Here is a 13955-nt window from a genome sequence, read left to right as displayed (position 1 = left end):
TATATAGTAGCCCAAATTTGTACTAGGGCATCCTACAGAAAATTGTTTGCAATATTCCTGAACAATCATTTCAATAGATCAGCATAAAACCTCCCTCACTTGCCATTTGCTGATATGTATCTCAAGCTGAAACCCATCTCTTCTGAAAATCTTTGCTAAATATTTAACAAAGGGAGGTAATGAGAATTTCTTTCCTATGTGTTATATATACCCATATATTTTCCAATATCTATTGCTACAGGATATTCCCTGGTTCTCTTGGTAGGCTGCTATACTGTGTCAGTTATGACATTTATCAAATACAAGAAAGGGCATACATTTTGTGAAGCATTCTGCTTTACTTCTATTTGCAGATTTTTTTTCCCCTGCTTGTTCACTAATTGGCAGCGCTGACTAATTTGTAATCTGTCTTCCCACTGAACCAGTGAGTGTTCTGTGTACATATGCATATGTTTACAAAGTCTTAGGATTCGTCTATATGGTAACTAGAACCAAAGGAAATAACTGCATTCTAATTAATAATATTTTGATTAAGGTCTAGTTGTAGGCCCTGATTTTAATGTAATTTAAGCTGATAAAAGAAGTCACATTTAGCTATACTGAAATGCCTCTGAAATCTCTGTCTCATGCTAACTACTGATGAAATGTAAAGGGTATGATTTACAACCGATTTAATTGGATTTGTTTCATTTACCATCTAAACAAGTCCTTAAATGTTGGAGTGTTTACCACCTGTTGTGACTCTTACCTTACAGAGATTTCTGTTCACAGGCAGGGAGGATTTGCACTGTAATAAGAGAGGAAAAGTGGGACTATAAATGTGCATCTCAGCTTATATATGCTATTAAACTTGCCCCGGGAAAAATGTGAAGCTTTTTATAAAATTTACAATAAATTTCAATGTGTTGGTGGTGATTTCTGGATAGCTTCCGACAAGTAGCGCATTTACTTCTCATCACCAGGATAGTTAATGCGGAACAAGGTTTCTTTGTAGTCGTGTTGTATCATGCTAGCTGCTCTTCTGCTGCTGCTGTACAAATCTAGGTCTTGTAAAAGGTTTTGAGGAAGTCTGATAAACAATCCTGAAAAAACATGAAGGTTTTTTTAAAATTTACATGGGTTGTTGCTTTTTGGAGTCAAGTCTTTGGCATAGTCAACGGGAAAGATACAAGACAGAAAGATCTATACTGGAGAAACCCTGGGAGACATTTTGATATAACTCGGTTGGACAGTTGACACAACATAATCACCCTGCTTCCCTCATAGTCTTCTCTGCAAATGTAATAAGTTGAGTCTTCCTTTGCTAATCTCCTGCAATTGTTCTGTTTTATTTGCCATCCTGCAGAACAGATGGTGATTGAAACTTGAAAAGAAAAGTCTATGGCACCCTGTTTGAGGATCAAGAACTTATATCTAGGAAGAGGCAGGATCCATGTAAGTGTGGAAAAAGCATCCTTGCCAAGAGGCTGGACAGCTTGGTGAGGAGAGCTTTAAGGTAGGAATGACAGTGGAGAAACAGGATGACTCACAATCAGGTGAGAAAACATGGATGAAACCAACCCTCCAGGCTGTTAAGGGAAGGGTACAGGGTGCTGTGAATAAGACAGATCTGTTGAACTCAACAGGACAGAATTAAAGGAGTCTCACCACAAGTATATGCACAAAAATAAGGAAGTGCTTAGACAGCATGAAGAGGGAAGACTTGTACCTTATCCTGAAAATCAGCACAACTGAGTGTCTATCTGAAATGTCTGAACACTAACACACACAACCAGGTGAATTAACAGGTCTGCATGCAGTTATAGGTCAGTGATCTCCCTTGGGATCACAGAGATGTGGCAGGATAACTCGCACAACTGGAACTCTGCCATGATCTGATACAAGCTCTTTTGTAAGCAGAGATCCAGACAGCAAGGAGGGGTGTTATCCTTTATATGGAGGAGAGAAGCAAGAACACATGGAACTATGCCTAGGGATGGATAAAGCTGGCTGAGAGCTTGTGGATCAGAACTGGAGGACAGAACTTTGTTTAAGTTCTTGCTGGTAGGATTTGCCTGAAGAAATCCCAGGTCTTTGAGACCAGTGGGAAAGACTGGAGCAAGGGGAACCTGTCCTCTGTGAAGAAGGATCACTTTGGGGAAGGTTTAAACAAACCGGACACAAGTCCATGGGGCTTCATAGGATACACCTATGACTGATGAGGGAGCTGGCCAATGTCGCTGTGAGGCCACTCATAATAATCATGGGAACCAGGGGAGGTTTAGAAGACTGGAAGAAAGCAAATGTCACTGTTATCGCTGATAAGGAGGATCCAGGGAACTACAGACCAGTCAACTTTATCTCAGTCCATGACAAGGTGGTGGAGCATATAATTCTAGGAATCGTTTCCGAACATATGAAGGACAGCAAGATGGTGGGGAGTAGTCAGCATGGATTTATGAAGGGGAAGTCATGCTTAAGCATCCTGATTGCTTCCTACAGTGAGATGATTGGTTCAGTAGGTGTGAGGAGTTTATGCTATTTACCATGTCTTCACTAAGTCTTTTGATAGTGTATCCCATAACATCCTCATAGACAAACCCAAAAAGTACAGGATAGGTGAGTAGATAGTGAGAGGGACTGAAAACTGGCTGAACTGCTGGGCTGTGATCAGTGGGTGGAGGCCAGTCACTAGTGGAGTACTGTAGGGGAAGATAGTAGGGACAATACTGTGTAACATCTTTAGTGGCGTGACAAAGGGTATCTTCAGCAAGATTGCAAATGATACAAATTGGGGAAGAGTGGTTGATAGTTCAGATGGGTGTGTTGCTATTCAGAGGGAACTAAACAGGCTGTGGAAATGGACAAAAAGAATTAATAAAGTTCAACAAAAGGAAATGCCCCTGGGGAGGAATAGCACCATGCACCAGGAGAGGCAAGATTCAGTCAGTTGGAAAGCAGCTTTAAAGAGAGTTTCTTAACCAGGACAAGCTGACTGAGAGGCAGCAGTGTACCATTGCAGTGAAGAAGTTTAACACTCCCTTGGGCTGCACTAAGTAAACCATCACCAGTAGGTCAAAGGAGATGATCCTTCCCCTTCTTTCAGCCCTGGTGATAGCTACCTGGAGTTCTAGGTCCAGTTTTGTGCTCTGCAATGTCCAGCAAAGGATGATGAAGATGATTAAAGTACTGGAGTATCTGACATTAGGAGAGGATGAGAGAGCTGGGACTATTCGACCTAGACAAGAGAGGATATGGGGTGGGTCTTTTCAATGTGTAAAAATACCTGATGAGGCAGCAGTGAAGAAGACAGAGCCAGACTATTCTCAATAATGCCTGGTGTATGGACAAGCGGTAATGGGCACAAACTGAAACACAGGAAATTCCATGTAAACATAAAAGACAACTTCTGTAGTACAAAACTGGTTGAACACTGGAACAAGTTTTCTAGAGAGATTGAGGAGCTTCTGTCCTTGGAGTTACTCAAAACCTTATTGGACCAACCTGCTCTAGTTGCCCCTGCTTTGACTAGAGATGTCATATTAGAAAATCTCCAGAGGTCTCTTCACACCTCAGGAATTCCATAAATCCATAATTTTTGCGCTGTTCTCTGCTTAAGGTAAATTTTGGTTGTGGATTCTGCTAGATATATGCTTTTATAGGGAAACTAAACTGAAAAAACAGCAGCAAAAAAATCAGTCTGAACTTAAACTGAGGTAGCCTAGATCACAACACCACCAATAGATTTGGGGAAATATATTTAAAGAAACACAACAACTCAAAAGTGGGAAGTCATCCTCCTTTCCTCCAAGGCATGTTCACCCCTACTTCCACCATTTACTTCCTTCCTCTTTGGCCCCAGGTAAGTCATTATTTTGTCACTTCTTTTCCTCTTTGACGTTCCACGCTGCTCTGTGTGTTTTCTGTCTGCAATGTTATGTATTGCCAGCCCATTAGGCTCACCCTTTTCTGCTGACCCAGTAATCACAATTAAAATGTCTCACATTAGAGTCTGATTCAAACAAGAAAGCCGTACTGGGACACGTGCTATGAGCTCAGTGGCAAAAGCAATGATCAAGGTTTCGATAGGATTTGTTCCAGCCTTGTTGCTTTCCTGAGATGCTGAGAAATCGGATATCTTTAGGCACCAAGTTCTGCCATCTTAGTCATTCAGACTTTCACTTTTTTCTTTGCTTCTTCCATTTTCCCCACTGCTTAGCCTCAAATTCTCTGTGATCTCTAGGATGCCATAATTTAATAACTACTTTATCATTTCCCAGAGTTCATTAGAATTATGGATTTTTCTGCCTACAGATTACTGAGATCATTAGTGCTCAGGTCTTTAACCACCTCCTTATTCCATCCAGATTCAAGATGTAAAAATGGAACATATTATTTGGGTGGAGGTCTCTATTGCTCATATGCTGTCATCAGTGAACATCTCAAATTGCTTCATATGTTGGTTTTCACAGCATTCTTCCTTAATGCCTTCCAGCACCTCTGTTCTCAAGCTTTAGAGGATTCAAGATGCTAGATTAAATCAGTAAATGAGTCTCTAAGACCCATGTGTTTTTTGACCTTCATATGCTCCCTCTCATTAAGGCTGTTGTTTGTCATCTTTCTCTATTCGGAAGTGTTACAATTCATCTATAAAGTGAAGAGTAACCTAAATTGTACCTGCCTACCTTGGACACATTCTCTGTTCTCCCAGTCTACCTCTTATTTTCCGTTCTTTCTAACCTTGGATGTGTCTCTCGAATATTTTCATTTACAATTTATATAAGTATTTTATATAAAGAGATAGTGTATATCTCTTTAAAATACCTTATAATTTGTTTTTTTCTTCCACAATTGACCCTGAGAATTTCAGAAAGCCAGACACATCTTTTAGGATATCAAATGGAGTCTTTAACTGAATGACCCATTTGTGCCTGCAAGTGAGCAGACTGATTCTCTGTACAAGCAGGTACCCCTCTCATAAACGGAGCCTGACTAACTATTAGTAGCATTATTTGGCAGTTTCACTGTTTCTTGCTGGTACAGGAACCATTAAGAAACAAACTAATTCAACTTATAAATGGCTTATTAATTCTACTGAAAAATAATCTGTCTATGCCCTCCTAATTCTCAGCACACTGAAGTTTTGTGTTAGTGTAAAAATAATACTAATTAAAAAAATAAAAAAAAGAACAAGAGGAAGACCAACACAAACAAAGCAAAAGAGCAAGACCACACTGTATTTGTAAAAGTGTGTGTATATTGCTGGTTTTAAGTCATATCCAGTGTCTTCTTTCTGTAAGAGGATATGTTCATATTTTCATGCTTTTAAAGATTTTAATAATATTAGATAGGATATTGTGCCTAGTGGTGTTGTCTCTATTTTGTGAATCTAGTGAACACCAGAATTCTTGGAATGTTCTGTGAGTTGACGGGTAGCTTGTCTCTACAACAAGACCCCATCATCATAGACTCTCTTTGCCATGAATTCTCTAGAGCCATCTAGAAATAAGTATATGAATTTTCCAAGGATTTTACTTTAGTAGCTCAGTCTCTTACTTGGAGCCTAAAAGCACATTGTTCTGTCAAGGTAATAATGTGTTAGTCTTTGACGTGCTTTTCACTTGTACTTTTTTGACAAAGATGAGGCAGGAAAAGGTCGTTTTTTTCAGATGTTTCTAGAAACAGCAAGATGTTTAATTTCATGTGGTAGCAGCTAGGGTTTCTGCTTCTGAAAGTTATACTGTGGGGACCATAGCCACTGACTAAATTAACGATAAATCTGTATTTCTTCTTTGGATTAGGTTATGCTGCAGTAAGCCATGAAGTTGAGAGTTATAGGGAGACTTATGTTGTTTTGAAGACACAGGTGAAGCATGCAGGTATTAGGACACTGGAGTTAAAACCCAAAGTGCAAACAAATCTCAGTGATAAAACTCACTGAAAGAAAGGATAAAGATTTCTTAGACTTATATAGGGGTTTGCACAAGGATGCTGCTAGCCATTAGATTTTGTACACCTACCACTTTATAACAGATTAAGCCACTTTTTTTGTCTTTTGAGTGGAAGGCATAGTGTATAGAACTGAAATTAAATGCTATAATTGTTGGTAGGACTGAAGACCCTGAGACAGAAGAACATGATCATGGTGTGGCATGGCATATGTAGCCAGGTAAATTTGGTCTTTCCACAGGCTTCTTTCTGAGATCCCTCTTGGCTTTTAGTTCTCTAAAAGCAGCTTGTAAACGTTTCAGCAGAGATTATGTTGCAGTGAATCTCTTGCAAATTAAGTCTGATTTGTCCAAGTTAAATTCTGTTTCCAGTACTGTTTTAGATTTAGGACAATTAATTGTGGTAATAATAAAATCAAGGGAAGTTGCATGCAGAAATGGAATACTAGAGCAAAGAAATGAACACTATTGCAAATACTGGAGGGAATCATTGCCTGGCAAATGTAGTCAGAATTCTCCTGGACTAGGATCTATCCTGAACAATGTACTTAAGTTACTTAAAGCTTTGTTAAATCAACAAATTTTTGAAATTGCAGGAGGATTTGACTGTTCACATCATCTTTGTTGATAATTGATTGTAACAGACTTTCCTCTGAAAAAAATTATATTGTATCTGTCTAAAGGCGTCTCCCTTCCTCAAAACACTTGTAATTCTGTTGTTGTAAAGCTATTTAATCATTTTCGCAAAATCAACATGGAAAAAATGAATGAGGTCTGTGAAAGGAAAGATGAGTTAGCAGGAACTGATCTACAGAGAATGTTTTTCTAATAAATATTATTTGTCTCATGCCTGTTGCCCTCTGCTAAAAAAGAAATACATATTTAAAATTTATTTCAAAAGCTGAATAGAAATAACAGAAACAACCAGTGCCGTCTGGCATTTCTGTTTGTCTGTCACATATTACAGCATCATTATCTGGATTTTATTAAATGTTTTCCTGGTGCTGAAATAATCCTAAATGCACAAACTACACACAACTATGCACAGGACTAATGGCATTATCCAAGGTACATCTATACATTGTGAGTTCAAATATCAGGTTCAAGTGAATAAGTAAAATACTGCCCGTGGGCATATGCCTCTTTAGATGTCAGTATGGTTGCTGATGAATCTTCTGTTGGTATCTTCCCTAAAAGTTGCTGCACTGCCAAGTCACAGAGAAACAAGTTTATATGAAGTCCTACAAATGAGATACAAAGAAAAGTTTAGGGCTTTCTGGGGAGTTTGGGTTGGTTTTGTGGATCGGTTTGTTTTTGGTTGGGATTTTTTTGGTGGCTTTTTTTTGTTTCATTTTTTTTCTTACAAGATGATTGCTATTCATTCATTAAGGGTGTTGCGCTGGGTCGATGGTGTTGAGAACCTCTGGAAAATCATTCCCATGACTCTGCTTCTTCCCTTTGTCCCTTCTACCTTCAAATCTAACAGTTACTCATGCCTCTGTTTTGTGAGAGGATTTATGGTTAAACAGTCTTTCAGCCTTGGAACTTGGCACATTAGGTGACTGTCCACTTGCATATGGACAAAAGTAATGAGCTGCCTTTAATACAAAGTGGTCTTTGGACTTTTAAAGGTCTACAAAACAAACCCAAACTGCTTATTAACTTGAGCTAAGCTGTGAATGGTAAAGCTGTGTGTATTTTTAATGTTGCTCTTAGTAGGGGCAGTTGCAGTCAGGTAAAGAAATACTACTCCTTCAGGAACACATTTAAGTGATCTACTCCTTTTTGGAAGCTGTCAATTGCATACTCGGTGTTGCACTTCATGTGCATCTAAAGGCTTCGTTGACTCATGCCAGGAGATGGAAATTGGCCTGCTTGTTTTAATATATTCCTGATGATTTTGATGGAAAATCTAAATGTGTGAAGAACACAAGATCCTTCCTACTAGCAGCTAAAAGGATACCATTTCACATTGATACTCTGGGGAACTGGGGGAAAAACCCTCAAAACAACAAAAATAAACAAAGAAACAGGGCCCCCCCCCCAACCCAACAAAACAGTAAGCACAAGCTCTTGAAGTTAGAAATAGACCAAGGAGGAAAAGCTGTGGTTAACCTGAGAGCCATGTATCAGAGAGACTTTCTCATTTTCTAGGATCACAGAACAGCCCAGACTGGAAGGGAACTTGGAAGGTTCTTTTGTCTAGCTTTTCATGGGAGAAGGAGCCTAGATGAGATTATCTAGCACCTCATCCAATCTTCTCAGACAGCAAAGTTTTCTAGTTCCCCATACACTGTAAACGGGAGAGTTTAGTAGTTCTTCCTAGCCCACCTCATCAGATTGCTGTGTCAGTGGCTTTCGATATGACAGTTGTCCTTTTTTTATTGCATGTTTTTGTATTAGACACTTAGATTTCTCTGTAATTGACGTGGTGATTATAGTATCTTTTCATATTACACTAGAGCGGTCCTTTAATGTAGAAATCAAATAAAACAGAACACACAAAATACAGAAAAAAAAAAAAAAAAAAAAGAAGACTGCGACAATAGTGCTTGGGTCCGAAGGAGCAAAGAAGTGGGAAAAACCAAGCTGAAGTTATTGCTTTTGGCTTCAGCAATGTAGTTCATATTTTTTATTATTCTCCAAATTAGGTTTATTCATTTATTACAATTCACTGAATGAATTAAATATAAAACCAATCCAGATTTTTAAAGACAGACATATGTTGTATCTAAACTCAACTTTTTGTTGTTGTTCAATTGCTGAAAAACATTTTTCCTTTTAGTGTAAACGTTTTCTGAGGAAAGGGTTATGTGGGGTGAAGAAAGAACACTCAGGACAGAAGAATAAGTAGTGGAGTATTTAATAGCACAGAGTAGGTTTGTGCTCTTTCTTCATGGCAGCATCCAGTGATCAACAGTCTAACAGCTTCCCTTTATCTAAGGAACAACACGTGTATTCCATGTGGCCCCATCTGGGAGTTTACTTCAGAACAGAATTACCTTCCTAATGATAAGAATCTTTGCTTGTGAAATTATTTTGGAAAAAAGCCACCTGCTAGGGAAAATAATAATGATAAAAAAATAATCCATGATTCAGAGAATAAAACTTTGATTACTGCTCCCTTAGGAGGATGGATGAGGAAGGAAGGGTCCAAGGAGCTGTCCCTGGAACATGTTTTAGAACAAACTGTTGGGAGTGACTGTAATGTCATGCAGAGGCTTGTTGTTTGAGGTACGCCAGTGAGTTGTCTCCCAAGAAATTAATCAGGTCCCCTCCACCATCCTGGGCTCCAAGTGGTTCCTGAACAGGGTGTGAGTAGTGAGGAAGGCGATTCCTTCCTGATAGAAGCATAATCAGCGTTTGGTGGCATCTTAGTAGGACTGTCATGATAGAGTGGAATAGAAACGTCCTGAGGAAGCAGGTCATCAGCTGCTTGCTGAACCAAAGACAGTTCAAACCAAAATGCTTTTAACAGTAGTTAAGTAGCTAATACTTTAGTTCCTCAACAGAAGCAATAGAGAAGAGGTGACATCAGTCAGATATTAGTTACACCTTCTACAAAATCCCTGATCCTGTTCAACATAGAGTTCTGTGTGATAGAAGATTTCAGTTCAAGAAACACTAAAGGTTTAATGAACTCTCATTTTCACATGATTTTAAAGACTAGTTTGATTCTTCTAGTTTCTTAGGCAAGTATAAATCAGGAATAACTTCTGGAGTGACTGCGTTCCAGAGGAAGCTTCACAAATTAAATAAATCCTCTACTTTGTTGCAGACCTGGGTGGAGGAGGGCAACTCTCTTTGTAAGTGCTGTGTTTGAAAGGGCACAGAAGATACACCAGCTGTGTTAAAACAAGCCATTTTCATCTCACGCATACACCCTGCAATTCCACTTTTTAATTTCTAGGCAATCACTCTGCTGGAATCTTTTCCAGCCATTGAGTAAAATATATGTTTGTCTTGCAATTATGTAAATAAGGTAAGTGGTTAAGATTTAGACCTAGAATAACAACATTAACATCATTGTCCCTTCAATAAACAGCGAGCTTTAGATGTGATGTTGGTTCTGCTCTATATGTTCCATACCACAGAAAAACACAGGCTGACACATAGATGATGTGGTATTCTTATTGTATTTAAAACGATATTTAGGCAGGGTAGCTCCTACTGCCATTTACATGTGTTCGAAAGGAAGCCCTGTTTCATCAATGGGAATGTGTCAGAATTTTGTAATAAAGCATGCTGTGTAATATATTTAAACACAGTCCAAATTAATTAAAGTGTAGTGGACGTGAAAGATACATACTCAATGTGACATTTCAAATAGGGAGAAAATATGATAATGAGCTATTTCCATGTGTTGCCATCCTTCTGGTTAAATAATACTTCTGTTTTCAATGAAGCCACTGAGCAATAACATTCATTTTTGGAGTTCCACAGCGGTTAGAACTGATTGTATACAGGCTGTAATCATTATCCTAATTCTGCCCAGGAAACCCTCTCTCCCCACCATGGGGAAATTTGGAATAAAAAGTCTCGTTCCAGGAAAAAGAATTTCCAAATAATCCTGGGCACCAGATCAAAATATGAGCTCCAAATCCGTTCCTTTTTCTTAATAAGAATCAGCACTTTGAAAAATGTTGCTCTGCAAGGAAATAATTGCATTAGTCAGCTTCTTGGCACCGGCGTGGGCTGGAGCCTTCTCTTAAAATGAGGCCCAGCCTCACCCTGCAGTGCATCCAAATCCTCCAAAGATCCAAATAGCCCCAAGACCCTTGGCTTTGTTCCACAGGCAGAAAACTAAAACACGGGATGAAAGGACAGATAGGGACCTGGAGACACAGCCTGTCTGATGCTGAGGCAGCCTTGGGTAAGACAGGCATCATCTTCTTGTGTGCTGAAGAATAGAAGCCAAAGTAGGAACTAGAAATAAAAGGTTACTACTTCCATGCTATCCATTTCTTACAAAAGATCTCATCACACAGATGCAGAGTATTCAGCTAACTGTGTAGCCCAAAAAGGGCTGGTGATATGTGATTATGTTTTTGCCTCTTGATAGGTCTGTTCTTTGGATTATAGTGCTTATGATTAGGAAAACTCCAGCGTTCAGGACCTGACAAGCACCAGCAAGAGTCTGTAAGACTGCTTTGATTTGTCTAGGCTGCAGAGATCTTGCATTTAGTCTGGAGAGTAAGCCTTATATGCCTTTCACTTGAGTGATTTTTAGAACCATCCCAAAATATCCCTTTTTATTAAAGCTCTGATTATCTGATTTTCAGCAGTGAAAAAGCTGTGCATCATCGGTGAGGGATGAAAGACAAGCAGTACGCATTATCGTATATCAAAGTGTAATGCTGGAACCTCAATCTACAGGAACAGAAACAAGCCTTTCCTAGCATCAAGACATTAAACCCTCCAAGAAACAATCAAACCAACACCACAGAATTCACTGGGAGGTAGGTGTTGAAGTGGTTTTCACATGTCTGTGTTGCTCTCACGTTGTTTCAACTTGTCTATTTGAGCCCTCCATTCCATCACCAACAGAACTATTTCTTTTACAGCTGCCCTTTCGGTTAGGCGAGTCATCAGTACCAATTTTAAGTAATGTAGTAGAGCCTATAGCAGAAACTATTAAGGTTAATGTGGAACAGAATGGACAACTCTCTTTTGTTCAAAGACTACCAAGAAATGTAGTCCAGGGAGAGTAATTTATTTCCAAGATAGTATGCACAACTTTGCATGTTAGCTCTGCTGAGTTCTATTGAATACCTGGGAACTGAGTCCCTTAGTGAGGTTGATGAACAGGGCAGGCAGTCAGATGCCCATCTCCTTCCTACTGATAACTGCTTTGTTGGCAGTACATTTCAGGTGCTCTATATTCCTCCCTCTTTGGGCTAATATTGTACCAATTGTTTTCTCCTATTCAGCTAAAGAATCAGAAGCAAATGCTCCTTTGTTGGCTGCTATTGACCTAATGGGAAAAGACTATGCTGACGTAGTCATCATCTGAATATAGTCAGAGAAGATACATTAACCTGTTAGTGCTAAAACTAAATACAGGAATTTGCATGTATCAGTCGGGAAAGCATATGGTGACACCTATGCCAAATCAGAGCTTGCCAGAGTCCTCACCTCCTGGTAAAGGGATGGATGCAGCCAGACTTTGTGTGGTAGATTGTTGCAGAAAGAGTGCTGATGCACAGGAGAGAGGGGCAGCTTCCGCAGGTACCGATGCAAAGTAGTTGTGATGCTTTTACAGGCTTTTGACCATTTGTAGGAGGGGGGAACTGCTACTGGATGGTTTACTTTGTGCCCTTGTCAAGGTACTACAGAAATGCCATGTCAAAGATAACAGAGGAATCAAGATCATTTGCTCTGTGATTTAACTGCTAGACTGTGCTGAGTTTTTCTGCATTTAGATTTAGCTCTTCTGCTTCTGGAGTGTTCTGGTATTGTGGTCTAGTGAACTACAAGGTGACTGAACAAAGAGATAACAACCTACCTTGAAGATAGCTGCCTCAAAAAGAAACATAATGGATAAAGTTCAGACCTGTAGGATCTCAGCTAGCCTTACTAGTCTGGTGTGTGTCCCTCTGCCTGTGCTGCTGTTTGGCAGGCTGCCAGTGCCCAGAAAACACCAAGGAGCAGGGACGCTGCTGGAAAAAGGACTGTCAAGGTGTGTCTTGTCCTGAAGAAGGCAGGGTTATCCTCAGGTAAAATACACATGCCGTGTGTTTGGGACAAGAGTGGGGTGATGAGCCAATAATAAAGCTAGTGTCTTCTGTCATCAAAGAAAGGGTAAGTCAGGAATAACTTGTAAATTGGCAGAGGCATTACAGATGTCAGTGAGGGGTGTTTATGGCACGAAGGGGGTCAGAGTTTAGTACTTAGAGATTACTTTAAAGATTACCCATTAGTTTTAAAAGGGATAGAGTTTTGTGTGAAAGAAACTCTCATCCTCATATTCAGGGTGTGCTGAGTTTGAAAAGGGCATTTATGTACCTGTCCTTCCCAGTCTTCTCCTGCTTCCCAGTACCTGGACCATAAATCTGAGATTTAAGTGCTGTGTGCTCAAGTATTCCCCTTTGCCTACTGCAGATCAGACATTAATAATTCACTCCAGCATCTTCTGGATGATTGTCCTAGTGAAAAGGAGCTACACTATCTGAGGCTGAATGACAGTTGTCCCTCTGGCTTTGATAGTTCAGAGATCTCTGTTCTTTACCAAATGAAGAACACAAAAAATATTGCAAAACTGCAAAATGTGACGAAGTACTGGGAAAACTAGATTTGCTTCTGATCGTTCCTGTTATCTCTGGCACAGGGATGGTGGGAGTTGATTGAGCAGGAAGAGAAGATAGTGGTTTGCAAGACAAAAACAAGAAAGTTGTTTGATGCAGCAAAGGAGATAGAGCTGGAACGGTGCATAGAGGGAGCAGTGTGCAAGAGTAGAAATAACCCATTGGGCAGCAACGTTGTTTTGAAGAAGCACAGAAGTGACAGGTCCACAGATCAACAACTTAAACAAATTAGAGAAACTAGTCCAGGAGAGGTTTAGACAGAAGCAACCAAGTTCTCTGGCTTTATGCTCCCAGACTGCGCAAGAATGGCACCGAATTGAAGGCCCATGGGAGCAGAGAAGGTAACTGTCAATAAAAGTCTGCGCAGGAGAGAGAGATGAAGACCTGGGCAAGCTGCTGGGTTCAGAAAAGGGAGGGTTGAAAAGGGATCCAAGAGCAGCAGTTAATTGGAGCATTCTGCACATGGGGTATGGTCTAGAAACTGTTGTAAGGGCGTAAAATGGGGGAAATTGTAAGGAAATAAATCTAGTTGGGAACAGAATGGGAATAAATAGCACACAGCCTCTGGTAAGTAAGGGAGTGAGAGGACATAATATCTAGAGAACAGGCAGAAAAGAGACAGAAGGAGGGGGATTGCCTTTCTAATTATGGGTTTCTGTAACTTTCCTGAAATATAATGGGCAGAGGATGATTAACAAATGGCTGAGTCACAGAAAGCATGTGA

General features: G+C 39.8%; 1 long non-coding RNA gene across 1 annotated transcript in view; it reads left to right on the top strand.

The window, feature by feature from the left end:
* LOC135419334 (uncharacterized) overlaps positions 1-12795 on the top strand; it is a 39352-nt gene extending 26557 nt beyond the window's left edge. Inside the window, exons 2-3 of the long non-coding RNA XR_010432927.1 lie at positions 11210-11386; positions 12350-12795. This is a non-coding gene — a long non-coding RNA (uncharacterized LOC135419334). The remainder of the gene's footprint in view (positions 1-11209; positions 11387-12349) is intronic.
* Positions 12796-13955: the final 1160 nt, after the last annotated feature.

The sequence above is a fragment of the Pseudopipra pipra genome, chromosome 1 (assembly GCF_036250125.1).
Source record: "Pseudopipra pipra isolate bDixPip1 chromosome 1, bDixPip1.hap1, whole genome shotgun sequence".
Lineage (NCBI taxonomy): Eukaryota > Metazoa > Chordata > Aves > Passeriformes > Pipridae > Pseudopipra > Pseudopipra pipra.
The sequence above is the reverse complement of the archived record's forward strand: the minus strand, read 5'-3'. Positions and strand labels throughout refer to the sequence as shown.